Here is a 15,619-nt window from a genome sequence, read left to right on the forward strand (position 1 = left end):
GTCTCTTCAGGCATTTCATGAGTGGACCATGTCAGAGACGTACATCAGAAATCACACCATCAGTGCATCTTTCACATGCAAAGTGTGGTACAGACTATCTACGGCATGCATTGCAACAAGCACATGTACAGTAAAGATAAGAAACATACTACACAATACACAGCAATTAATGTACACATGAATCATGAAACCCCCCCATCTATTGAAAGAAGAACAGTGGTCAATAGCACCCCTATAATCCCCACTAGGGGTGTTAACACAAGTTGGACGGCAGCAGACATGCCACAGATATGACAGTCCAAAGCCCTTGTGTAATAGGCTGTTACACCGAACCATCCTTGCAAGCCCATGGATAAGGGAAGCAGGAATGGCATATGTGAGTCAGGACCCCAAGCTCCAAAAACATACACAAGACAAGCTCGAAGGGCCCAGCTGGAACAGGCAGTGGATGCTTTCAAAAGCCACAAAGCACCACACGTCACATGAAAGCACAATAGACAAGACATTTTAAACTATATTAACTAATTACACTATGAAAAACCTACATTACCTAATTAAACTAACTATCAAATTGAAACTAAACTAACTAAACTAAAAGAAAAATCAAAAATGGCCACATATGACCCGGGGGGGGGAGGCACCCAGGTGGGGGGAGGTACAGGGTGCTGCTCAACACCCACATGTGATGATGTCGAGGAAAAAAAAAACCTCCATGGGTTCAACGCCTGCACAGCCCGACCTATGTGGGAGATACATTGTCGTCAGAGTCTGGCTCTTCCTGGAAAGGAGGACGTGACAAAGGAGCCTCACCACACCTAGCCGCAGCTTGCCCCTTGTCAACAGCAAGTCTGCCGGACAGGTGAGCCTGGTTCTGTGTGACGATGACACGTAGGTCTGCATGCAGAACCTCCCGTGATACACGTGCTTCCTCTTGCAAGGTAGCACGTGTAACACGGAGTTCCTCCTGCAAGGCCTGGCTGGACAACTGCTGCACCTTACGGCAAGCATGTAGCTCAGCTGAGATGGTACGCTCAAGCTGCGCAAACCTCTCCTCTACCCGCTCCCTCTGGGACATAATAAGGACACCCAGAGTGGATCTGAGGGAAGCATACTCCTGCCTCAGGGCCTCCATGTGTGCCTCTGTGTGAGCAGCAATTGCTTTACGCAGAGACAACATTTCAGCCTGGCGTGCCCTGTCTGAGGCCGCCATGCCCAGCCTGAGTGAGCAGGCCGTGGACCGTGCCACCTGCTGCTGGAGACGCACCTGCCTAGCAGGGGGGAGCACGGATTGGGCCATGCGCTCCATGCTCTCAGCAATGTTCTCCATTGCTGCCCCCTGCCGTTCAGAATTGGCAGTCATGTCTTGCTCCCACTCAGTATAATGCGGTTGTGCGTGGCGATCGCGTTGCTGGGCTTGACCCCTGTGGGACCCAAGGACCGGGTGTCCTCGTTGTGTTGGCATTACCTGCAGTTGCACGACTACATGCCTCCGTCGACGTGATGTCCCAGGCACATCAGTGACTGGTGTGGAGGGTGACCCTGTGTCCCGATCCACAACAGGCGGAGGTTCCAACACTGTCTGACCCCTCAGTGCAGGTGTCGCAAACAGAGGAGTGCCCACATCAGAATCACTCACCCCTGACATATGGACCTGATGCACATCCAACTCGACATGGACGTTAGAGTGTTCATCAGGGCTGCACTCATTGCCAGCCAGAGACAAGATGGACTGTAGCACATGTGGGTTTTGGTGGCCTACATCCCCACTACCCCTGCTTGTGCCGGGTTGCTGTAGTGATAACAACCCTGTGCCTGGCATGACAACACCATCCTCTGGCTCCATTTCATCATCATCTGAAAAGTAGAGAGAAAAAAGGTCACTATACATGTTAGAAGCACACAACACACACACACACAGACACCAAACACATCAAGCAGACATGTCACACACAAAATAGAACCTGCCATGCATGCTGGGTCAACTTGACATTGCTTCTGTGATTAGGCATGTAGAATGTGTCAGTTTGCACAGAAGTGGGTCGGTGCAGTGCAGAAAATTTGTACGTTACTCACTATCTACATGTACAAGTACTTCATGATGTGTGTCAGAAAATGTGAAGGCATTGTAAGGTCAACTTCAGGCATCACGTGCAATGTGCATTCAATGGGCAGCATGGCTACAAGCAAACCACCCCTCCCCCCACGTGCAAATGCAGAGATGCCTAGCATGGTATCAAAAGGCTGACCATAGACCTGTGTATTGACAATGTTGACTAGCATCAACTGCATCATGTGAGTCAAGCGACAACACAGCAAATGATGATGGGACAGTAAGCAGGACACATGATGAAACCTCTGGAGTACACCCAAGTGTGAAGAAGACACTATACTAGTTGGACAGAGTCATTGGCCATTAAACAGGCTGAGGCCTGTGACCCACACAGGCTGTCACACCCTAAACATGTGTGTGACGCAGGACTGAGCCACAGTGGACATGGGGAGGCTGATGAAATGCCATGCAATGTAGGTCACCCTGGACTCGTACTACAATGATCATCCAGTCAAGGACACATAGGGGCATGCGTGGAATACACTTGTAGCATGAATGGGCACTCATGTCCCTGCGGGGCATCTGACCTCTGCACAGTCCAAGTGAGACACCCTGCATCAAGTACAAAGGATGTACCACACAACATATGTCTGGCAGATTGGCTGCTGGAAGTTAGCATGTACAAGGACGCATGAACAGGGAAGTACTCAATGACAAAATTGAAGCAGACCAGTACAAAGGTGGAAGTGGGGTGCAGAGCAGGGGGTGGAGGGGCAAGGGAGCATGCCTACATGTGAGTACCCACATGCAGGCAGAGGACACATGCACGTCAGTCATGCTATGACATAGTCCCTGGGCTGAGAGGAAGGTCACCCCACGCTACATGCAGAAGGGCCAGTGAGCTGGAACATGGACTGGAGGGACATCTGGTGACCAGCATGTGATTAGGGTGCAATAGTGGTGATGCGGACAGTCCCCGTCCGCTCCACATATCCAACATCCAGCAGAGCAGCCATGTATCAGGGAAGCATTGCATTACTTGCACATCAGATCCATGTACACGTGACATGTAGTGGCAGTCATGCACAACATATTACACAAGTAAAACACACATGTCCTCAACAAACATGCAGCAACACTCACTGGACTGGGCATCAAAGTCCGGCATCTCTCCCACTCCTTCAACCAATTCAGATGGTATGAACTCCGCAACGAGTGACTCATGCAGAGTGAGGTCTTCCTCCTCAGGTGCAGGCTCTCTGCCAGTCACCAGAGTCAAGTTGTAATTTGAGGCACGCTTAGCCTTAGTGCTGTGTTTGAGGTCATTCCAATGCTTTTTGCACTCTTGCGCCATGTGCACCTCATGGCCGAATGCACTCCCATGTTCCGCAACTTGCTTCCAGTGGGTATCATGGTGGGCAGCCGTAATCTGACAATTAGGCCCCACTAGCATGTCACGGCTGTGGTCCCGCACGTAGTCCACAAGGAAGTCCAGTTCATGGTTGCAGAAAGGCTTCTTCCTCGACATGCAGGAGGTTGTGGCTGTGTGTGGGGTCCCAGCCTGTGCTGCAGGTGCAACCTTCCTCCTCTTGGATTGTGGCGCAGACCCTGGCTGGCAAATGCTGGCCTCATCAGTATGGCTAGTGGCACCGGTGGATTGAGCCAAGGGAGTGGCAGGTGGAGGGACGACCAAAGGCCTGACTTGCATCAGTGGCAGCTGAGTGCCCTCTAATGGACCCTGCGCAGCAACATCCGCTGTGGTAGGGTCATTGACCGTGACTGTCCTGGTTGGCAGACTCACAGCAGGGGTGTTGTTGGCTGCATCTGCCCCTGCACTTGCCAACACCCGGCTGCTTGGGGCAGCAGATGACATTACTGCCACAGGGACAGGTGTCTTGGTCAGGGCAGCCATGCGTGCACCTACAGTTTCCCTCCTGGCCTGTTGGAAATCTTCCAAGGACTCTTCAAATGCCAACGCAGCCTGCGCTGGCAGACCCTGGGCCTGGATGGTAGTTTCCACAGCTGTACCTGCAGCTACCACTACCCTTGGGCCCGGGGCAGTCGATGAAACAGACTGCCGGGTCACACAGGTGCCAGTGCCAGATGCAGAAGCTGCATCTCCCGGAACCACATGGGGTGGTGGCATGACTGCACCGACACATGACACAACATCAGCTCAAGTGGCGCACCCCTGCCTCTTCCCCCTCTGCGGCCACCCTGGACAACCTGGAGTCCCCCTACTCCCTGGTCACCCCGGCCACGTCCCTGACCACGCCCACCACGAGGAGGATGCCCAGCTGAGGCGCCCCTCACCTTTGGTGGCCTCCCAACCATGGCACAGATGGAGTAGTGCCAGCACAGATGGAGGAGTGCTAATGGGAGGTGTACACCACAATTTTCCTGGGCAATTGGGGTGAAGGGGGTGGGATGCAAGATGTTAACAGCCCCCCTGCACCTGCAAGGCTGTATGTGACCCCGGTGATGTAGTGACGGGTCACGCAGCGCTCAGGCACCCCAAAACTGCAGTAAAACTGTACACGCAACCCAGCAGCCTACGTGCGTAGAATTAACCTCCCGCAGTACGCAGTGGCACCCAGTAACACGAAAAACACGTACGCGTGGGAAAAATAGCATGCGCGACTCACCGTCTGACTAGCGTGACAATGAAAAACACGCATAGCCAATACCCCCGCCAAAAGAAGAGATACGTCCTTGATCCGCTGTAAAGTTGTGATGGCGCGCGAAACAACACGAAAGTAGCAACACACGTCAGTTTCCATGAAAGGCACGTACAGCGAACTGCTGGCCCTCCTCACCTTTAACCCATGCTGAGGGAAACGCCCACATGCGTCGCGTCACTTACACGCGTAGCCCCTTTACTCGGATTACATGCATTCACATGCGGACATGTAGTTTTTTCACGCATGCGCTGAACCACTATGCCCACATCACGAGGGAAACGCCTGTGCGCGCTATGTCACAGACGCGCTTACGCACTGAGGGCCTTTCCTCGAATTGCACGCTGACGTGCAATTTTTTCACGTGCCAAATCACTCCGTATCAAGCTGGCCACGCAACAACACACGGAAGACCGCGCTCCTGCCCAGAAGGCTGAATTACTGCCCCCTCAGAGCCCTGAGCACGCTCCGACTTGCCATCGGATGCTGCCTGCCTGCCTGCTGCCCACGTGCCCTGCTATTTGGTGTCTGCACGTCAGTCAGGGGTGCAGTTGCTGTGGCCACACCTGCTAGAACTGATGACTCCTGACTGGGATACCATCGCTCCACAGCCCAGCCCCAGGACCCAGTTGCCCACCCACACCTGCCTCTGGGGTTGCCATGTCGGACACAACACCATCTGGCACCACTGGCAACCCAGAGCCAGAGAGGCAGAGGGCCACCAGCTTCAGTGCCAGGGAAGTTGGTGTCCTGGTGGAGCAAGTCCTGGGGCAGTATGATGCCCTCATTGGAAGTTCCCGCGCCGACATAGAAGGACGGACCCGGATCTGGATGGACATTGTGACTGCCATCAACGAGGAGGGGGTGGCAGTCCGCAACATCAAACATGTCCGGAAGCGCTGAGAGGACTTCAGGTCCAGGACCCTCGACAAGGCCTGGCGCCTCTTGAAGGCAGCGGATGCAGAGGGGCACCGGGGCCACCTGTCTGACCACCAAATGAGGGTCCTGGAACGCATATGCCCAGCGCTCCATGTCCAGGTCCTTGAGAGCAGACCCATCTGGAGTCGAGCGGTAAGTGTACATGCATACTGATTGGACGCTGTGCGTGTTGTGGTGTGCCAGTAGTGTGCAGGTTGCACATGTGTTTTTGTAGGGCCATGTATGGATGTGTATGTAAACGGACGTGAGGCTGCCACATGTGAGTCCTCTCATGTGTGAGACACATCGATGGTGTATGTGTTGCTAAGCATGCTGGCCACATGCAGGTGTGGGAGCACACATATTTGAATTTCTGTGTATGTTCGTTGGCATGGTTGTGGTGTCACACATAGATGGTGGTTCTTGCTGCATGTATCTGCACTGTGTACATGTGCATGTGTGTATTTGACAAGTGTTCAACTGTGATGCAACATGGATGCATGTGACACTGACATGTAGGAGGCTGATTGCCAGATGTGACATGGATGGTGACATTATCACTGCAGTGGTGGAGATGTACAGATGCATGCAGTCTGGTGTCATGTGTGCATGTGTTGTGCACTCCCTGTGTTTCATGTGACGTCAGGCTCACCTTCGGATGCTCTTGCTGTTGTTTGTGTATTGACGGTTCTGTCTGGTGCAATATTCCTGTGGATTTTCTCATGTGTGTGAGTTGAAATGACATGTGTGTTGGGCAGTGTGATGCCATGTCTGTAGTTTTACACTGCCACTCATGTGCAACTGTCATGTGTGTATCAGTCCATTCTACAGTGCCCTGATGCCTGTGTTCTATCTCTCACTGTCTGCAGCGTCAACTGATGAAGAGGTGTTAAGCTGTGCGTCTCTGGAGCGCTGCGTACCTGGGGTTTCAGTTGCTGGTCTCACTGGTGACGCCAGACTGGTAGTTTCCAAACCGAATGTAGATATTGCAACGCTAGGAAGCGACCCCGACCCAACCCTAATGGAACAGGGATGGATTGGAATCACCTCCCAACGCCACTGGCTCACCTCCCTGTGGATTACAGTGACGTCGGGACAGTGCAAGCACTGACAGGGAGGTGACTAGGTTGAGCTGGTGCGGTCCGGTAGAAAGCCACAACTGGAGGACGAGAGGTCTTCAGCACGATCCACCAAGGCAGTTGATGATCCGGAGGGCTGGCACCCAGGGCCAAAGTGACAAGAAGTTCAAGGCAAACAAGGAGGTCAGGAAGAGAGAGTGGACCCAGGAACAGGGAGACCCAAAGAGAGGGAGAAGGCCAAGATGGGAATCCCCCCCAACCTCCTAAGAGCCACGGAGCCAAGGGAGCTAATCCCAAAGGAATTGGACCCAGGGAAGGGAGAGGAACTGGCGGGTAGCAGGAGTAAGGCAGCTCGTAGTCGGAACAAAGAAACAGGAACCAAGGAGCAGGGACCTGATGCGAGGCACCAAGCGACGGTAAGTGGGGACAAACCGCGTTAAGACGCAAACAGTAGAGGGCTGGACGCTATTTACAGCGTCCAGCACGAAAGCGAGGCGTGGACCGCTAGCGGGACAGCGCATGCGCGATGGCCGAGCGGGCACCGGAACGAGGCTTGGAACACAAGCTTGCCTGCCCGTTCCTGGTTACCCGCGGGGCTCGCGCACGCAAGCGAGCGCCGACCCGCTGCCCACAGCCACGCTTCCCAAGCTGGTAACGGGGGTAGAACCGCCACGTCCGGGAACGGATGCGGCGAGAAGGCCAGGTAAGTGTCCTAACACCATACCCCCCTCCGGAAAGGCCGGAAGAACCTGGCTTCCAAGGAAAACGGGCATAGAACTCCCTAACCAAACGAGGGGCATGAACGCTCCCAACAGGCTCCCAAGTGCGATCACTGGCAGGATAGCCCTTCCAGTCAATCAAATACTGCAATTTACCCCTGAAGAGACGGGAATCGCAAATCTCCTGCACCTCAAATTCAGGGAGACCACCCACATCAATAGCAGCGGGCCGGGGGCAGGCACGATGGAAGGGATCAGGAAGATAAGCTTTCAAAAGAGACACATGAAAAACAGGATGGACCCTCCAGGATTCAGGCAACTTGAGTTCAAAAGCCACCGAAGAAATCCTCCTGACAATCGGAAAGGGACCCAAATACTTGGGGGCTAGTTTCAAGGGTATGTTACGTGCGGGCAAATGTCTGGAGGATAACCACACAAGATCACCCACCCGGAACGGTGGCTCAGGGCTCCGGCGTTTATCGGCCTGTCTCTTCATGGCCTCACTTGCCTTGGCCAGGGTACCAGCCGCTCGACGCTGTAGATCCTGGATCTCGGTAACAAGGTGATCCGCCGAAGGAACATTACTTGGTAGCACTGGAGTGAAAGGCAGCAGTCTGGGATGAAGGCCAAAAGTACAAAAAAAAAGGACTTAGTCCAGTTGCAGAATGAACCGCATTGTTGTACGCAACTTCGGCCATGTCGAGATGCGACATCCAATTAGTGTGGGAGGCATTGGCAAAACAACGGAGGTACTGCTCCAACGTTTGGTTCGTCCTTTCTGTCAGTCCGTTGGTCTGGGGATGGTATCCAGAACTGAGAGCCCTCCGGATGCCCAGATGCTGGCACAATCGACCCCAAAAGGAAGAGACGAACTGGGATCCACGGTCGGAGATAATCTTAACAGGCAATCCGTGCAGGCGATATACACAGTGTAAAAAGGCACGCGCCACTAGGGCAGCCGTGGGAAGTCCAGGGAAGGGTATGAAGTGGGCCATCTTGGTGAAACAGTCAACGACGACCATGATGCAGGTATGTCCTTCGGAGGGCGGAAGGTCGACAATGAAGTCAGTGGCAATTGTATGCCAAGGAAAAGGTGGTGTTTCCACAGGATGTAAAAGACCCACAGCCTTCAGGCGCGGAACCTTGACCTGGGCACAGATGGGACAGCATTCCACATATCGTCTGACTTGCAAGGTCCATTTAGGCCACCAAAAATGCCGGGAAACGAGCTCCTGCGTAGACCGTATACCACGGTGACCCCCAATCTTGGAATCGTGAAAACTCTGTAGGATTGTCTTGCGAAGCTCATCCGTGGGTAGGTACAACTTGTTCTGGAAAAAGAGCAATCCGTCCTTCTCCCTAAGCTGGCGACGTCTTACCAGTGTATCCCGAGAAGAGTCCGACGAAGTAGCTTGTACCACCCTCTGCAGGAACGACGGCACGGCCAGTAGGAAATGCTTGGGAGCGATTACAGGCAGGTCCCGTCCCTCATGTTGCACATCAGCAGCCAAAGAACGGGAAAGAGCATCCGCCTTCACGTTACGGTTACTGGGTACATAGGTGATACGGAAATCATATTGTGAGAAGAAAAAGGCCCATCGTGCTTGGCGGGAGGTCCGACACTGTAAGGAACGTAGAAATTGCAGGTTTCGATGGTCAGTGCGTACCTCAACTGGAAAACGTCCTCCAAGAAGGTGATGGCGCCATTCCTCAAAGGCGGTTTTGATGGCCAGTAGTTCTTTTTCGATAATGGGGTAGTTCCGTTCACTAGCCGTGAGTTTTCTGGAATAGTAGGCCACAGGAAACTCCATTCCAACGCTCGGATCCATCTGAAGCAGAACGGCTCCCACAGCAAAATCCGAAGAGTCGGCTTCCACGATGAATGGCTGGTCTTCTTGGGGATGGTGTAAGATAGGCGCAGAGCTAAAGGCCTTCCTTAGTTGCTCAAAAGAGGCGGCAGCATCGTGCCCCCAAACAAAGGTTCTCCTACTGCTGGTCAAACAGGTTAAAGGTGCAGACAGCAGTGAGAAAGACGGAATGAATCTCCGATAGAAATTAATGAAACCAAGAAATCGTTGAAGAGAATTCCTGTCGCTGGGAACCTTCCATCCTAGGATATCACGAACCTTGGCTGGATCCATGTGTATACCCGACGCACTGATCACATACCCAAGAAATTCGATATGGTCCTGATGAAAATGACATTTCTCAAGCTTAGCGTAAAGGTTATTCACATGTAGCCGCCGGAGTACCTCCTTTACTTGGACAATGTGCTCTTCGAGATTTCTTGAAAACACCAATATGTCATCCAAGTATACCCAGACTGAGGTCCCGATTAAGTCGGAGAATATGTGATCCATTAAACGCTGGAAGACAGCAGGGGCATTACATAGCCCGAAAGGCATAACTCTGTATTCGTAGTGCCCGCTTGGGGTCTTGAAGGCCGTCTTCCACTCGTCCCCGGCCTTTATTCGTACCAAATGGTAGGCTCCACGGAGGTCAAACTTGGAAAACATCCTTGACTCACGTAAAGATTCCAGGATGGATCGAATCAAGGGAAGCGGGTATCTGTCCTTTCGTGTAATGTCGTTTAGTTGGCGATAATCAACACACGGGCGCAGGGTGCCCTCCTTTTTCTTTACGAAGAACAGCGGGAATCCTGCCGGGGAATTAGAAGGGGCAATATACCCTTTCTGAAGACATTCATCGAGATAATCCTGCAAGACCTCCCTTTCTTGAGCGGTCAAGGAGTACACCTTGCCGTGTGGAATCACAGCGTCTGGCAACAGGTCGATGGCACAATCGAAAGGTCTATGAGGTGGTAAGGGTATGTCCTTAGGATCAGAGAAAACCTCATGAAAGCCAGCATATACAGAAGGAACAGAAGAAACAGAGAGTAAGCGTGGCACACCAACCCCTTCAGTCTGGGTGGCGACTGATGATTGCGTTGGAGAAGAACCGACATGGCAACAGTCCTGCACACAACGCTCAGAGCTGAAAACCAAGGTCCGGGTCTGCCAGTTGATGTTGGGGTTATGATGTAACAACCACGGCAGCCCTAAGATGATCGGATAAGAGGGAGTCTTGATGATATCCAAAGAGATCTGTTCATGATGTTCTTCAATCCATAAACCTAGTGTCTCGGAATGTTGATGGACCGGACCCGAAGACAACGGGGTACCGTCAATAACTTCCACCACTGAAGCGCAGTTCTTTTCGATCAAAGTGATACCATTCCTGATGGCAAAATCTGCGTCCATATAATTTCCAGAGGCTCCGCAATCCAATAATCCAAGCACCCCTATGGGTTCTCTTCCTGACCAAGAGACCCGGAGCGTTAAGACCATAAGCACGACTGATTGCATGGGTTGCCGAACCAGTACCGTATCGGGAAGGACTGTAGAAGGAGAGGGGCCCATCGTCGCCTTACCCCTGGACAACAGGCCATTCAGTTTTCCGACCTTCGGAGCGGCCTTGATGGGCAAGCACTGAGATAATGACCAGAGGCCCCACAGTACAGGCACAACCGTAGGTCACGCCTACGTTTCTTCTCGGCATCAGATAGGGGGCCTCTAACCGCTCCTAGTTGCATTGGTTCGGGGTTTGGTTCAGACGAGGTAGATGCTTTGGTTGGTACTGGGACGAATCTTGAAACCGTCCTTTCTAAACGGCGCCTCTCACCCCTTCTCTCCGACAACCTGTGATCAATCCGCATCACTTGTTCTTGTAATGCTTGCAGGGTTTCGGGTTCTGGTATATGGAGGAGTTCATCCTTATATTCATCTCTCAACCCCCTACGAAAAAGGGTCTTTTGAGTAATCTCAGGCCATAGTGAATCGGTGGCCAGCTGACGAAAACGGCTGATGTAGGCGATTATATCACTGGATCCTTGCTTCAGGTCCATAAGCTGATTTTGCGCAGCAGCGGCAAGGTTGGGAGACCGGAATACTTCCAGAAAAGCCTTCTCAAAGGCCACAAAGTCTTCCAGGACTGGACTCTCGGCAGCCACCAAAGGAGTGGCCCAGGCCAATGCGTTTCCGGTGAGATTCCCCAAAACATACCCAATCTTAGCCTTATCTTGGTTGAAATGTGTAGACGGCACAAAAAATGTATCCTACAATGATTGCAGAATTCAGCTACCCGTCTGGGCTCTCCGTCGAACTTTATCGGGGTGGTCTGAGCCATCACAGACTCTGCGGCGGTACCGGGGTGAGTCCCTTGAGCTACCAGCTGACGTAAGGCCACATTTTCCTGATGCAGTACGGTCATCTCGGCGCGTAGGGCCCTGATCTCATTCCTCAATTCTTCGGAGTCTTCCATTACAGAACCAGAGCTGGTTGAGAAGGCGTCTTAATCTGTTAAGCTGTGAGTCTCTGGAGCGCTGCGTACCTGGGGTTTCAGTTGCTGGTCTCACTGGTGACGCCAGACTGGTAGTTTCCAAACCGAATGTAGATATCGCAACGCTAGGAAACGACCCCGACCCAACCCTAATGGAACAGGGATGGATTGGAATCACCTCCCAACACCACTGGCTCACCTCCCTGTGGATTACAGTGACGTCGGGACAGTGCAAGCACTGACAGGGAGGTGACTAGGTTGAGCTGGTGCGGTCCGGTAGAAAGCCACAACTGGATGACGAGAGGTCTTCAGCACGATCCACCAAGGAAGTTGATGATCCGGAGGGCTGGCACCCACGGCCAAAGTGACAAGAAGTTCAAGGCAAACAAGGAGGTCAGGAAGAGAGAGTGGACCCAGGAACAGGGAGACCCAAAGAGAGGGAGAAGGCCAAGATGGGAATCCCCCCCAACCTCCTAAGAGCCACGGAGCCAAGGGAGCTAATCCCAAAGGAATTGGACCCAGGGAAGGGAGAGGAACTGGTGGGTAGCAGGAGTAAGGCAGCTCGTAGTCGGGACAAAGAAACAGGAACCAAGGAGCAGGGACCTGATGCGAGGCACCAAGCGACGGTAAGTGGGGACAAACCGCGTTAAGACGCGAACAGTAGAGGGCTGGACGCTATTTACAGCGTCCAGCACGAAAGCGAGGCGTGGACCGCTAGCGGGACAGCGCATGCGCGATGGCCGAGCGGGCACCGGAACGAGGCTTGGAACACAAGCTTGCCTGCCCGTTCCTGGTTACCCGCGGGGCTCGCGCACGCAAGCGAGCGCCGACCCGCTGCCCACAGCCACGCTTCCCAAGCTGGTAACGGGGGTAGAACCGCCACGTCCGGGAACGGATGCGGCGAGAAGGCCAGGTAAGTGTCCTAACACCATACCCCCCTCCGGAAAGGCCGGAAGAACCTGGCTTCCAAGGAAAACGGGCATAGAACTCCCTAACCAAACGAGGGGCATGAACGCTCCCAACAGGCTCCCAAGTGCGATCACTGGCAGGATAGCCCTTCCAGTCAATCAAATACTGCAATTTACCCCTGAAGAGACGGGAATCGCAAATCTCCTGCACCTCAAATTCAGGGAGACCACCCACATCAATAGCAGCGGGCCGGGGGCAGGCACGATGGAAGGGATCAGGAAGATAAGCTTTCAAAAGAGACACATGAAAAACAGGATGGACCCTCCAGGATTCAGGCAACTTGAGTTCAAAAGCCACCGAAGAAATCCTCCTGACAATCGGAAAGGGACCCAAATACTTGGGGGCTAGTTTCAAGGGTATGTTACGTGCGGGCAAATGTCTGGAGGATAACCACACAAGATCACCCACCCGGAACGGTGGCTCAGGGCTTCCGGCGTTTATCGGCCTGTCTCTTCATGGCCTCACTTGCCTTGGCCAGGGTACCAGCCGCTCGACGCTGTAGATCCTGGATCTCGGTAACAAGGTGATCCGCCGAAGGAACATTACTTGGTAGCACTGGAGTGAAAGGCAGCAGTCTGGGATGAAGGCCAAAAGTACAAAAAAAAAGGACTTAGTCCAGTTGCAGAATGAACCGCATTGTTGTACGCAACTTCGGCCATGTCGAGATGCGACATCCATTTAGTCTGGGAGGCATTGGCAAAACAACGGAGGTACTGCTCCAACGTTTGGTTCGTCCTTTCTGTCAGTCCGTTGGTCTGGGGATGGTATCCAGAACTGAGAGCCCTCCGGATGCCCAGATGCTGGCACAATCGACCCCAAAAGGAAGAGACGAACTGGGATCCACGGTCGGAGATAATCTTAACAGGCAATCCGTGCAGGCGATATACACAGTGTAAAAAGGCACGCGCCACTAGGGCAGCCGTGGGAAGTCCAGGGAAGGGTATGAAGTGGGCCATCTTGGTGAAACAGTCAACGACGACCATGATGCAGGTATGTCCTTCGGAGGGCGGAAGGTCGACAATGAAGTCAGTGGCAATTGTATGCCAAGGAAAAGGTGGTGTTTCCACAGGATGTAAAAGACCCACAGCCTTCAGGCGCGGAACCTTGACCTGGGCACAGATGGGACAGCATTCCACATATCGTCTGACTTGCAAGGTCCATTTAGGCCACCAAAAATGCCGGGAAACGAGCTCCTGCGTAGACCGTATACCACGGTGACCCCCAATCTTGGAATCGTGAAAACTCTGTAGGATTGTCTTGCGAAGCTCATCCGTGGGTAGGTACAACTTGTTCTGGAAAAAGAGCAATCCGTCCTTCTCCCTAAGCTGGCGACGTCTTACCAATGTATCCCGAGAAGAGTCCGACGAAGTAGCTTGTACCACCCTCTGCAGGAACGACGGCACGGCCAGTAGGAAATGCTTGGGAGCGATTACAGGCAGGTCCCGTCCCTCATGTTGCACATCAGCAGCCAAAGAACGGGAAAGAGCATCCGCCTTCACGTTACGGTTACTGGGTACATAGGTGATACGGAAATCATATTGTGAGAAGAAAAAGGCCCATCGTGCTTGGCGGGAGGTCCGACACTGTAAGGAACGTAGAAATTGCAGGTTTCGATGGTCAGTGCGTACCTCAACTGGAAAACGTCCTCCAAGAAGGTGATGGCGCCATTCCTCAAAGGCGGTTTTGATGGCCAGTAGTTCTTTTTCGATAATGGGGTAGTTCCGTTCACTAGCCGTGAGTTTTCTGGAATAGTAGGCCACAGGAAACTCCATTCCAACGCTCGGATCCATCTGAAGCAGAACGGCTCCCACAGCAAAATCCGAAGAGTCGGCTTCCACGATGAATGGCTGGTCTTCTTGGGGATGGTGTAAGATAGGCGCAGAGCTAAAGGCCTTCCTTAGTTGCTCAAAAGAGGCGGCAGCATCGTGCCCCCAAACAAAGGTTCTCCTACTGCTGGTCAAACAGGTTAAAGGTGCAGACAGCAGTGAGAAAGACGGAATGAATCTCCGATAGAAATTAATGAAACCAAGAAATCGTTGAAGAGAATTCCTGTCGCTGGGAACCTTCCATCCTAGGATATCACGAACCTTGGCTGGATCCATGTGTATACCCGACGCACTGATCACATACCCAAGAAATTCGATATGGTCCTGATGAAAATGACATTTCTCAAGCTTAGCGTAAAGGTTATTCACATGTAGCCGCCGGAGTACCTCCTTTACTTGGACAATGTGCTCTTCGAGATTTCTTGAAAACACCAATATGTCATCCAAGTATACCCAGACTGAGGTCCCGATTAAGTCGGAGAATATGTGATCCATTAAACGCTGGAAGACAGCAGGGGCATTACATAGCCCGAAAGGCATAACTCTGTATTCGTAGTGCCCGCTTGGGGTCTTGAAGGCCGTCTTCCACTCGTCCCCGGCCTTTATTCGTACCAAATGGTAGGCTCCACGGAGGTCAAACTTGGAAAACATCCTTGACTCACGTAAAGATTCCAGGATGGATCGAATCAAGGGAAGCGGGTATCTGTCCTTTCGTGTAATGTCGTTTAGTTGGCGATAATCAACACACGGGCGCAGGGTGCCCTCCATTTTCTTTACGAAGAACAGCGGGAATCCTGCCGGGGAATTAGAAGGGGCAATATACCCTTTCTGAAGACATTCATCGAGATACTCCTGCAAGACCTCCCTTTCTTGAGCGGTCAAGGAGTACACCTTGCCGTGTGGAATCACAGCGTCTGGCAACAGGTCGATGGCACAATCGAAAGGTCTATGAGGTGGTAAGGGTATGTCCTTAGGATCAGAGAAAACCTCATGAAAGCCAGCATATACAGAAGGAACAGAAGAAACAGAGAGTAAGCGTGGC

The sequence above is a fragment of the Ambystoma mexicanum genome, chromosome 10, assembly GCF_040938575.1.
Source record: "Ambystoma mexicanum isolate Mex_15411 chromosome 10, UKY_AmexF1_1, whole genome shotgun sequence".
Taxonomy (NCBI): Eukaryota; Metazoa; Chordata; class Amphibia; order Caudata; family Ambystomatidae; genus Ambystoma; species Ambystoma mexicanum.